The sequence below is a fragment of the Nicotiana tomentosiformis genome, chromosome 6 (assembly GCF_000390325.3).
Source record: "Nicotiana tomentosiformis chromosome 6, ASM39032v3, whole genome shotgun sequence".
Classification (NCBI taxonomy): domain Eukaryota; kingdom Viridiplantae; phylum Streptophyta; class Magnoliopsida; order Solanales; family Solanaceae; genus Nicotiana; species Nicotiana tomentosiformis.
In genome coordinates, this window is record NC_090817.1 from 37,494,562 (window position 1) to 37,504,865 (window position 10,304).

The 10,304-nt window shown below is 39.3% G+C and overlaps 1 long non-coding RNA gene across 1 annotated transcript; it reads right to left on the reverse strand.

Annotated features, from left to right (window-relative positions):
• Positions 1-216: 216 nt before the first annotated feature.
• On the reverse strand, positions 217-8,561 carry LOC138894936 (uncharacterized). Its single transcript, XR_011409126.1, has 4 exons — positions 8,124-8,561; positions 3,270-3,334; positions 2,264-2,344; positions 217-424 (listed from the first exon to the last, which is right to left on the reverse strand). It is a non-coding gene; the product is annotated as an uncharacterized lncRNA (long non-coding RNA).
• Positions 8,562-10,304: the final 1,743 nt, after the last annotated feature.

The window sequence follows — 10,304 nt, forward strand, 5'->3', positions numbered from 1 at the left end:
CGATCCGCAAGACTCTACTAAACTTGCTTATGACTCGTACGACTATGAACCTAGAGCTATGATACCAACTTCTCAAGACCTAAATTTTCCTCCATAGGATGCCTTGACGGCACCTAGTCTCTAAGACTAGGTAAGCCTAACACTTACTGAATTAATAGAAAAATTCAACCAACAACTGTTAAACATGAAATAGAAATCTCTATAAAAAACCTTACAATCCTAAAACCAGTAGTGCAAGTCATAAGCGCTACTGAGTTCACTAGAAAATCAAGTACAATTGTTCCGAAAAAGAAATAAAATGTACAAAAATATCTTCCGAAGGTGACTCTGAGTCCTGTGAACGCCACGGCAGGTATACCTTGAAGTCTCCACAACAGTATTTGATTCACTATCTAACAACCAACGAACTCCAAAGTACCTGGATCTACACACAAATGTGCAGAAGTATAGTATGAGTACACCACGGTCGGCACCCACTAAGTATCAAGACTAACCTCGGCGGAGTAGTGACGAGGTACAAGTCAAGAGACTCACTAGACAAAATAACCTGTGCAGTTTAGTAGTATAATGCTAATAACGGAAAGCGAAAATCAGTAAATGGCAACAAGGCCCAACAAGTGACATAAACGGTAAAACAATAAGAACACCGTGAAGTATCATTCAAACCAAATAAGGAAGCACAAATGACAATCAATTAATCAAGCCGATCTAACATAAGCCTCGCAACGAAATCACTCTGTAGTTTCTCATATCACAGTCACAAATCTCGGGCTTGAACCCGCCATCATATATCATGGCACCTTGTGCCCACATCTCGAATCACAACCGCACGGACAATTGACATGCCGAAATCACAATACGCCCAGCATAGTCACAGGCTCACAATCCCAATCCGCCCGACATAGTCACAGGCCCAATAGCAACATGGAAGTAGATAATACAAGAACACATGGGCATGATCAATAAATGCCAAGTTTCATACTCCTGAACTAGTATAATTGGCATGTTATAGTGTATGCTTGTACGAGTGTACTACTACAGCCCAAGTCAACAAATGATATCAAATACATCGAACAACTCATCGAAGCAACAAGACAAGTCACGTAAGGTGTATGACAAACACAAGGAAAAATACATCATCACACTAAAATTTCAAACACAATGTCTCCAAACCATCACACATCATCCCTGACATTGCCACCCTTATCTTTCTAATAGCCACCCGTATCATTCCGCCCTGACAATATCATTAGCCACCATTATCTCTCCTATAGCCACCCGTATCACTCCGTATAATAGCCACATTTATCGCTCCATCCGGACAATAACACAATTGCCACCCGTATCACTCCATACATTCAACAATAGTGAGATGCCACCCTTAGGCCCCGCATGATAACAACAATGGTGAAATTCCATACTTATACTCCGCATAACAACAACGGTGAAATGCCACCCTTATACTTCGCACAACAACAACCAAACCACACAATAACTTACATGTGCTATCATTACAACAACACAACATAACAACTCGTATCACAATTGACTGTAGGCCACAACCTTTACAAGGATTCAACGATATCAATATTTTCACAACAAATAGCCCATGGCTCAACACAATGTATATAGAATCTAAATAACAACAAAATGAATGGAACACTAACTTAACAAGGAACAAAACCCCTTTTTAAACACAACTTCGATTAGAATAGATTAATAACTCTCGATAACTTCAATTCCAATTAATTATTTAAGGATAACCTCGATAGTGATAGTACTTCTGTGGAATGGCAAACTTCGGACTGCAATGTATGAATTAGGCTGACAATGAGAGAGATGGCACGAACTAGTACTACGTCTAAATACACGGAACAACCCGCCAACAAAAGAAATCATGTGACGACAATTTCAACTAAGAGTAGCTCCACAATAAAAAAAAATCACATACTGACACAAAGTGATAGTAGCTCCAAATAAAGCATATAGAATCAAACTCGACAAGAAAAGAATGCGACATGTAACGACAACTTCAAATAAAGCATGTGATAGTAGACATGACGAATAAAAGATATAACATGTGCTAATAATTCCAATTAAGTATATAACAGATGCTTAAGAGTCTAGACAGGTCAATTTCCACATATAAACTTGAGTACATACTCGTCACCTCGCATACACGACTTTCACAAGAGATAAATAGCACAAACGATCCAAGTCCTAAGGGGTAGTTCCCCCACACAAAGTTAGGCAAGATACTTACCTCAAAGAAGCTAGACCGATACTCTAAAATGACCTTCTCGAGTGAAACAACCTCCGAACGACTCAAATCTAGCCAAAATAACTGCAAATCATAAAAAACAAAACTCATAGGAAATAATTTAGGATAATAAAGCTTCGATCTTTATTAAAAACTTAAAAGTGAACCCCCGAGCCCGCACCTCGGAACCCGATAAAATTTATCAAATCCGAACACCTATTCCGATACGAGTTCAACCATACCAAAATTATCAAATTCAGATATCAATTCGTCCCTCAAATCCCCCCATTTTTCTCAACTCAAACCACAAATTTAATGATTAAAATAAAGATGGAATCATGAAATATAATAAATTCCGGGTGAAGAACACTTACCCCAATCATTTTCTTGAAAACCCCACGAAACATCGCTCAAATCCGAGGTCTACAACTCAAGATATAATAAAAATGGCCAAACCCTCGATTTTGGAGAATATATTTTGTTGCCTAGTGATGTTCACATCGCGATCGCGGAATTAAACATGCGATCGCTAACAAGAAACAAAACTCCCCAAAACATGTACTACGCGATCGCGAACTAACTTGTGCGATCTTGAGGAAGAAAAACATATCAGTGCACAGGATGTGCTATGCGAACGCGGAACAAGGGGCGTGAACGCGATGAAGGACAACTCATACGTACGTGATCGCGAAACATTTCCTGCGAACGCGAAGAAGAAAATCTGCTAGCCACAAGATCATACTACGCGAACGCGGAAACATCAATGCATTCGCGAAGAACCATGTCTAGCTCCCAAAACATATCGCGATCGCGGCACTACACACGCGATCGCATAGAGTACCTGGAGCATCAGAAAACCAGCAACTCTAAAACATGACGATATGGCACGAAGCCCATCCGAAACACATCCGAGGCCCCCGTCGAAACATACCAACAAGTTCCATAACATAACACGGACCTACTCGAAGCCTCAAATTACATCAAACAACGTCGAAACTACGAATCATACCATGAATCGAACTTATAAATTTCCAAATCTTCCAGCTTCCAAAACACGTGCTGAAGTACCTGGATCTGCACAAAAATGTGCAGAAGTATAGTATTAGTACACCACGGTCGGCACCCAGTAAGTATCAAGACTAACCTCGGTGGAGTAGTGACGAGGTACAAGTCAAGACACTCACTAGACAAAATAACCAGTGCAGTTTAGTAGTATAATGCTAATAATGGAAAGCGAAAATCAGTAAATGGCAACAAAACCCAACAAGTGACATAAACAGTAAAACAATAAGAACACCGTGAAGTATCATTAAAATCAAATAAGGAAGCACAAAGGACAATCAATTAATCAAGCCGATCTAACACAATCCTAACAACGAAATCACTATATGTTACCTCATATCACAGTCATAAATCTCGGGCCACAACCCACCATCATATACTCACGGCACCACGTTCCCATATCTCGAATCACAACCGCACGGACAATTCACGTGCCAAAATCACAATCCGCCCAGCATAGTCACAGGCTCATAATCCCAATCCGCCCAACATAGTCACAGGCCCAATAGCAACATGGAAATGGATAATGCAAGAACACATGGGCAAGATCAATAAATGACAAGTTTCATACTCTTGAACTAGTATAAGTGGCATGTTACAGTTTATGCTTGTGCGAGTGTACTACTGTAGCCCAAGTCAACAAATGATATCAAAGACATCGAAAAGCTCATCGAAGCAACAACACAAGTCACGCAAGGTGTATGACAAACACAAGGAAAGGCACACCATCACACTAAAATTTCCAACACAATGTCTCCAAACCATCACACATCATCCCTGAAATTGCCACCCTTATCTCTCTGATAGCCACCCGTATCATTCCGCCAGACAATATCATTAGCCACCCTCATCTCTCCTATAGCCACGTGTATCACTCCGTATAATAGTCACCCTTATCGCTCTATCCGGATAATAACACAATAGCTACTCGTATCACTCCACACATTCAACAACAGAGAGGTGCTACCCTTATGCCCCGCATGATAACAACAACAGTGAAATTCCACCGTTATACTCCACATAACAACAATGGTGAAATACCACCCTTATACTCCGCACAACAACCAAACCACACAACAACTCACATGTGCTATCATTACAACAACACAATATAACAACTCGTATCACAATTGTCCGTTGGCCACAACCTTTCCAAGGATTCAACGATATCAATATCTTCACAACAAATAGCCCACGACTCAACACAATGTATATAGAATCTTAATAACAACAAAATGAATGGAACAGTAACTCAACAAAGAACAACAGCCATTTTTAAACACAACTTCGATTAGAATAGATAAAATAACTCTCGATAACTTCAATTCCAATTAATTGTTGAAGGATAACCTCGATAGTGATAGTACTTCCATGGAATGGCAAACTTCGAACTCTAAGGTATGAATTAGGCAGACAATGAGAGAGATGGCACGAACTAGTACTACGTCTAAATGCATGGAGACAACCCGGCTACAAAAGATATCATATGACGACAATTTCAACTAAAGAAATCACATACTGACACAAAGTGATAACAACTCCAAATAAAGCATATAGAATCAAAGTCGACAAGTAAAGAATGTGACATGTAACGACAACTGCAATTAAATCATGTGATAGTAGACATGACGAATGAAAGATATGACATGTACTAACAATTCCAATTAAGTACATAAAAGATGCTTAAGAGTCTAGACAGGTCAATTTTCACATATAAGCTCGAGTACGTACTCATCACCTCATGTACACGGCTTTCAAAAGAGATAAATAGCACAAACGACCCAAGTCCTAAGGGGTAGTTCCCCCACACAAAGTTAGGCAAGATACTTACCTCAAAGAAGCTAGACCGATACTCTAAAATGACTTTCTCGAGTGAAACAACCTCCGGACAGCTCAAATCTAGCGAAAATTACTTCAATTAAAAAACACTCATAGGAAATACTTCGGGATAATAAAGCTTCGATCTTTAATGAAAACTAAAAAGTCAACCCAAAAGTCAACCCCCGAGCCTGCACCTCGAAACCCGATAAAATTTACGAAATCCGAACACGCATTCCGATACGAGTTCAACCATACCAAAATTATCAAATTCCAATATCAATTATGTTGCCAAATAATATTTTGTTGCCAAATGATTTGCACATCGCGATCGCGGAATTAAACATGCGATCGCTAAGAAGTAACAAAACTACCCCAAATATGTACTACGCGATCGTGAACTAACTTGTGCGATCGCGAAGAAGAAAAAAATATCAGTGCCCAGGATGTGCTATGCGAACGTGGAACAAGGGATGGGAACGCGATGAATGACAACTCACACGTACACGATCGTGACTCACTTCCTACGAACGCGAAGAAGGAAATCTGCCAACCACAAGAACATGCTACGCAAACGCGGAAACATCAATGCGAATGCGAAAAAGAACCACGCCTAGCTCCCACAACACATCGCGATCATGACAGCATACACTCTATCGCATAGAGTACCTGGAGCATCAGAAAACCAGCAACTATAAAACTTGACAAAATGGCACGAAGCCCATCTGAAACTAACCCGAGGCCCCTGGGCCCCGTCGTAATATTCCAACAAGTTTCATAGCATAACACAGACCTACTCGAGGCCTCAAATTACATCAAACATCATCAAAACTATGAATTGCACCACGAATCAAACTTATGAATTTTCAAATCTTCCAACTTCCAAAACTCGTGCCGAAACATATCAAATCAACCCGGAATGACGTCATATTTTGCATGCAAGTCCCAAATGACATAACGGAGCTAATCCAACTCTCGAAATCACAATTTGATCTCAATATCAACAAAGTCAACTCCCGGTCAAACCTTTCAACCTTCCAAAACTTCAACTTTCCAGTTTTTGCCGAAATACTTCAATTTACACTACAGACCTCCAAATCCTAATTCGGACGCACGCCTAAGTCCAAAATCACCATACGAAGCTATTGGAATTATCAAAATGCCATTATGGAGTTGTCTACACAAAAGTCAAACTCCGGTCAACTCTTACCGCTTAAGCTTCTTAAATAAGAATTATTCTTCCAAATTGATCCCGAATCATCCAAAAATCAAACTCGACCACACACGCAAGTTGTAACAAATAATACAAAGCTTCTCAAGACCTTAAGCCACCGAACGAGACTCTAATTCTCAAAACGACCTGAAGAGTCGTTACATTCTCTCTCCCCAGGCTCTTCATACAAATGTCCAAAAGTCGCAGTCTTAGCCGCAGTGACCGCTAACTTTGCCTCCTTTTTAGCCTTCTTATTTATCACTCCATGTTGACCCTCTTCTCCACCTTATCTATGATCTCTACTAGCTTCAAATATACCGTTTACTTAGCTTCCACGTCACCTTGGACCTCTTCATTCAACCACCAGTCCCCTTTGTAATCAGTAGAAAAACCCTTAGAGACCCCTAACACCTCTCTCGCAACTTCTCTAATACAGTTTACTATCATGGTCCACACACAACTCGAGTCCCCACTACTCCTCTAGTACCGCCATAAATAGTAACTTCTCCCCCAATACCTGAGCTCTGTCCTTAGTCAAGGAATCCCACCTGATCCTAGGCAGACCAAACACAACCCTTTTTTTTCCTTGTCCACGTGATTGTCAGGTCCATAACCAATAGCCTATGTTCAGTTGTGAGATTCTCCTTCAAAATGACCTTACAGTCTATGCATAAACCTCTATCATACTTTCTGAGAAGTAGATAATCAATTTGGGTATTGGCCACTATACTCTAGAAGGTGTCCAAGTGCTCCTCCTTCTCTGGAAAACACGATTTAACGACCACCAAGTAAAAGTCTTTAGCACAATCCAACAACGAAGTTCCTTCTCCGTTTCTGTCTCTAAAATCAAAGCCGACATGCATACCGTCATAAACCTCAGACAATGCCCCATTGTGACCATTAAAATCTCCTCCTATAATAAGATTCTTGGTGTGCAAAATTTCCCCCACCAACCCATCTAAGTCCTCCAGAAGTGCCTTTTGACCTCCTCGTCCAAAACCACTTGAGGCGCATAAGCACTAGTTATGTTCAAAGTAAACCCCCCCCCCCCCCCGCAACTATCTTAATATCTATCAGTATGTCATTCACCTTCCAACCCTCTACCGCTAGCACTCTGAGATTTCTATCAACTAAGATGCCTACCCCATTCTTCCCCCTCACCCCTCCTGAGTACCACAAGTTATACATGTCTGCATCTTGAGCCTTACTACCCACCCATCTAGTCTCCTAGATACATGCTATGTTGATCCTCCTCTTCTAGAGATTCTTCGCCAATTCAATAGACTACCCTGTCAATATCCCTATGTTCGAGGATCTAATTCTTAGACCAGAGGTTCCCCTATCCTCTTTACTACCCTTGCCCCCCACCCTCCACCCCGTTCGAGGACATGACCTTACTCTATCATCACTCACCCCAGTCACTAGACCAGCAAAGAACTACAGTAAGGAAATACTACTACTCAGTCTCAAAAGCATATCAAGAACGTAAACTACTTAGCAAGTAGCAGACGAATTAGAGCAACAAAGTATAATAAATCAAATCAACGCAAATTAATTCCAACGATGAACAATAAGCGATAATGATATAGCAAGAATATAAACTACTTAGAAAGAATACACCAACAGGAATGCTTTCCAAAAATCGACAAATAGCATACAAATTAAAGCAACAGAGTATAGTAAATCAAGAAATGAAGGAACTTGGATTGTAGACGGGCTGCTAAACCGAAAGTTGTCACTTCTGGGGGAGCAAAATTGATATAGAAGAACCTGGTTGGAGGGCGCCAAAAATCACGGGGCTCGCCGGAAGACTGACCAGATGGGCTGGACCTCGAGAAACAGGCAGGAATCGTCCGGTCTGCAGCGGCAACCACTAGGGTGGAAGAAATCATCGGAAAGCTGTCTGCCCGAATGTCCACGCTCCGGTTTGTGGCTAGTTCGCGCTGGCAAATCATTTCAGGGCATGTTCATAAATAACAACACCCACGCACACACCTACATAGAGAGCAGGAGTGGAGGAAGGGAGAGAGGAAGAGAAAGAATGGAGAAGAGAAGTATGAAGAGTGGAGAAGGGGAAGAGCGGAGAGAGAGATGAGAAAGGTGGGTTCCTTGTCTGCATCGTCGCTGGCGAGATTTAACAGCAAGGACGGCAATTCAGAAAACTGAAGATTGGGAGGGTTTAGGAGAGAGTCACTAATTAAGAGTAAGTATTTTTTGATTGCTCTTTTATGCATAGCAGGGTATCGCTGCAAATACAATTTGAATATACATGCGATCAGTTATGAATGTAAAAACATTAAATGAACATATAATCAGTTCTGTTTACAAGTCAAATACACAATACACTATGTTGTTTTAATATGAAAAGACAGTCAAACAATAAATTTATTCTAGTAGATACACAATTATATAAATACACTAACTTGATAGCATTTGATCTCTCAATCCGAAATTGAAACCTTGCAGCAATTGCATATTACTCCATTACAACCTTTATTGTTGCCTTATCTTTGTATACATGTCTTTCTATTACCTCTTTTTGATTATGGTTCGAAATAATCAAATCTTTTTCCGGCTCGAAAATATCAATTGGTTCATCGGATTTTAACGACGCTAGTGATAGTGTATCACCTTTATCTACTGTATGTATACCATATGTGTATTCAATTTATATTAGGTCACCTTGCATAGCACTTCCTCATGCTGCAGTATTTTCCATTTCTTTCTCTTTTGTAGTTATACACAATGGATACTTCCCGAATTTTCTGTTATCCTTTTTCAACTCTACATACACCCTGAAACCCATATTGTTGTGTATTTTCATAGACGTACAATTACTTTCTACCTTGTAATCGATTTTAATAGACTTCAAACTCACAACCAAGTTGCTTTGAAATTGCAGCAACAAAATCTCCGTATGAAGCATACTCTTTTATCACAATCCCCTCTATTGTGTAATCGATATAACATTTTCATTGTTCCAATTCCCAAAATGTCAAATTGACATTGTTATGCTTGTATTATTGTATTTGAATTCAGAACTAAAACAGGAGATAATTCAATGCCGATTTTCATATTTATAACTAATCAAAATACAATGAATTCATATATTCAATTACTATTTCTGTTGTTAATACATGTAACACTTTCAACGCTCACTGCAAACTAAGTAACTTGATGTATCAATGGCGGATGGAAAATAATCAAATCAGTTGGAAAACAACCTCAAATGCACTCAAAACATCTATATGCTATATCAATGAAGCTTCATCTGTAAATTTGAATGCGTATTTGCGAACTTCAAATTCAATTTTCACAATGTATGTGCTCTATTTTTTGAAAATTTGACCAAAATCTTCTAATTATAGAAGAATAAAGAGTCGTATTCCAATTTTGTAGGTTGAGATCTTTCAAACGGATACACGGTGATTTATTGCGTTTTTCATTTTCAAAAAGATCTCCTCCCGCAATTTTAGCGTTTTTACCAACACTGTATTCATTGATACATGCGCACGAATACATAAAATACGGGACACTAGCAAAGTAAGTTTATATACGGACAGTAAATATTGAAATTGTAGTTGCGTCGTGTTAATAGCCATTAAACTATAGTGGTTTCTGAAAATTCCTCTATCAAATAATTGGTCCCTCTGCAGGAAACGGGGAAGGAATTTCTCTATTGTATAGCTCCTACCTAAAAAATAGTTGTGTATATATATATATATATATATATATATATATATATATATATATATATATATATATATATATATATGGCTAGCGAATATAAATATAATTGTCGGAGTGGTCACCTGTGTAACATCCCAGCGAGAAATAGCTAAATGGGGTCCAAAATTTGTTCTTTTTTTCAAATCAAATAGAATTCAAGCTTCTTTTTTTCTGATGAGATTTATAGGTGTGTTTCTGTCACGACCCAAAATTCAACTAGTT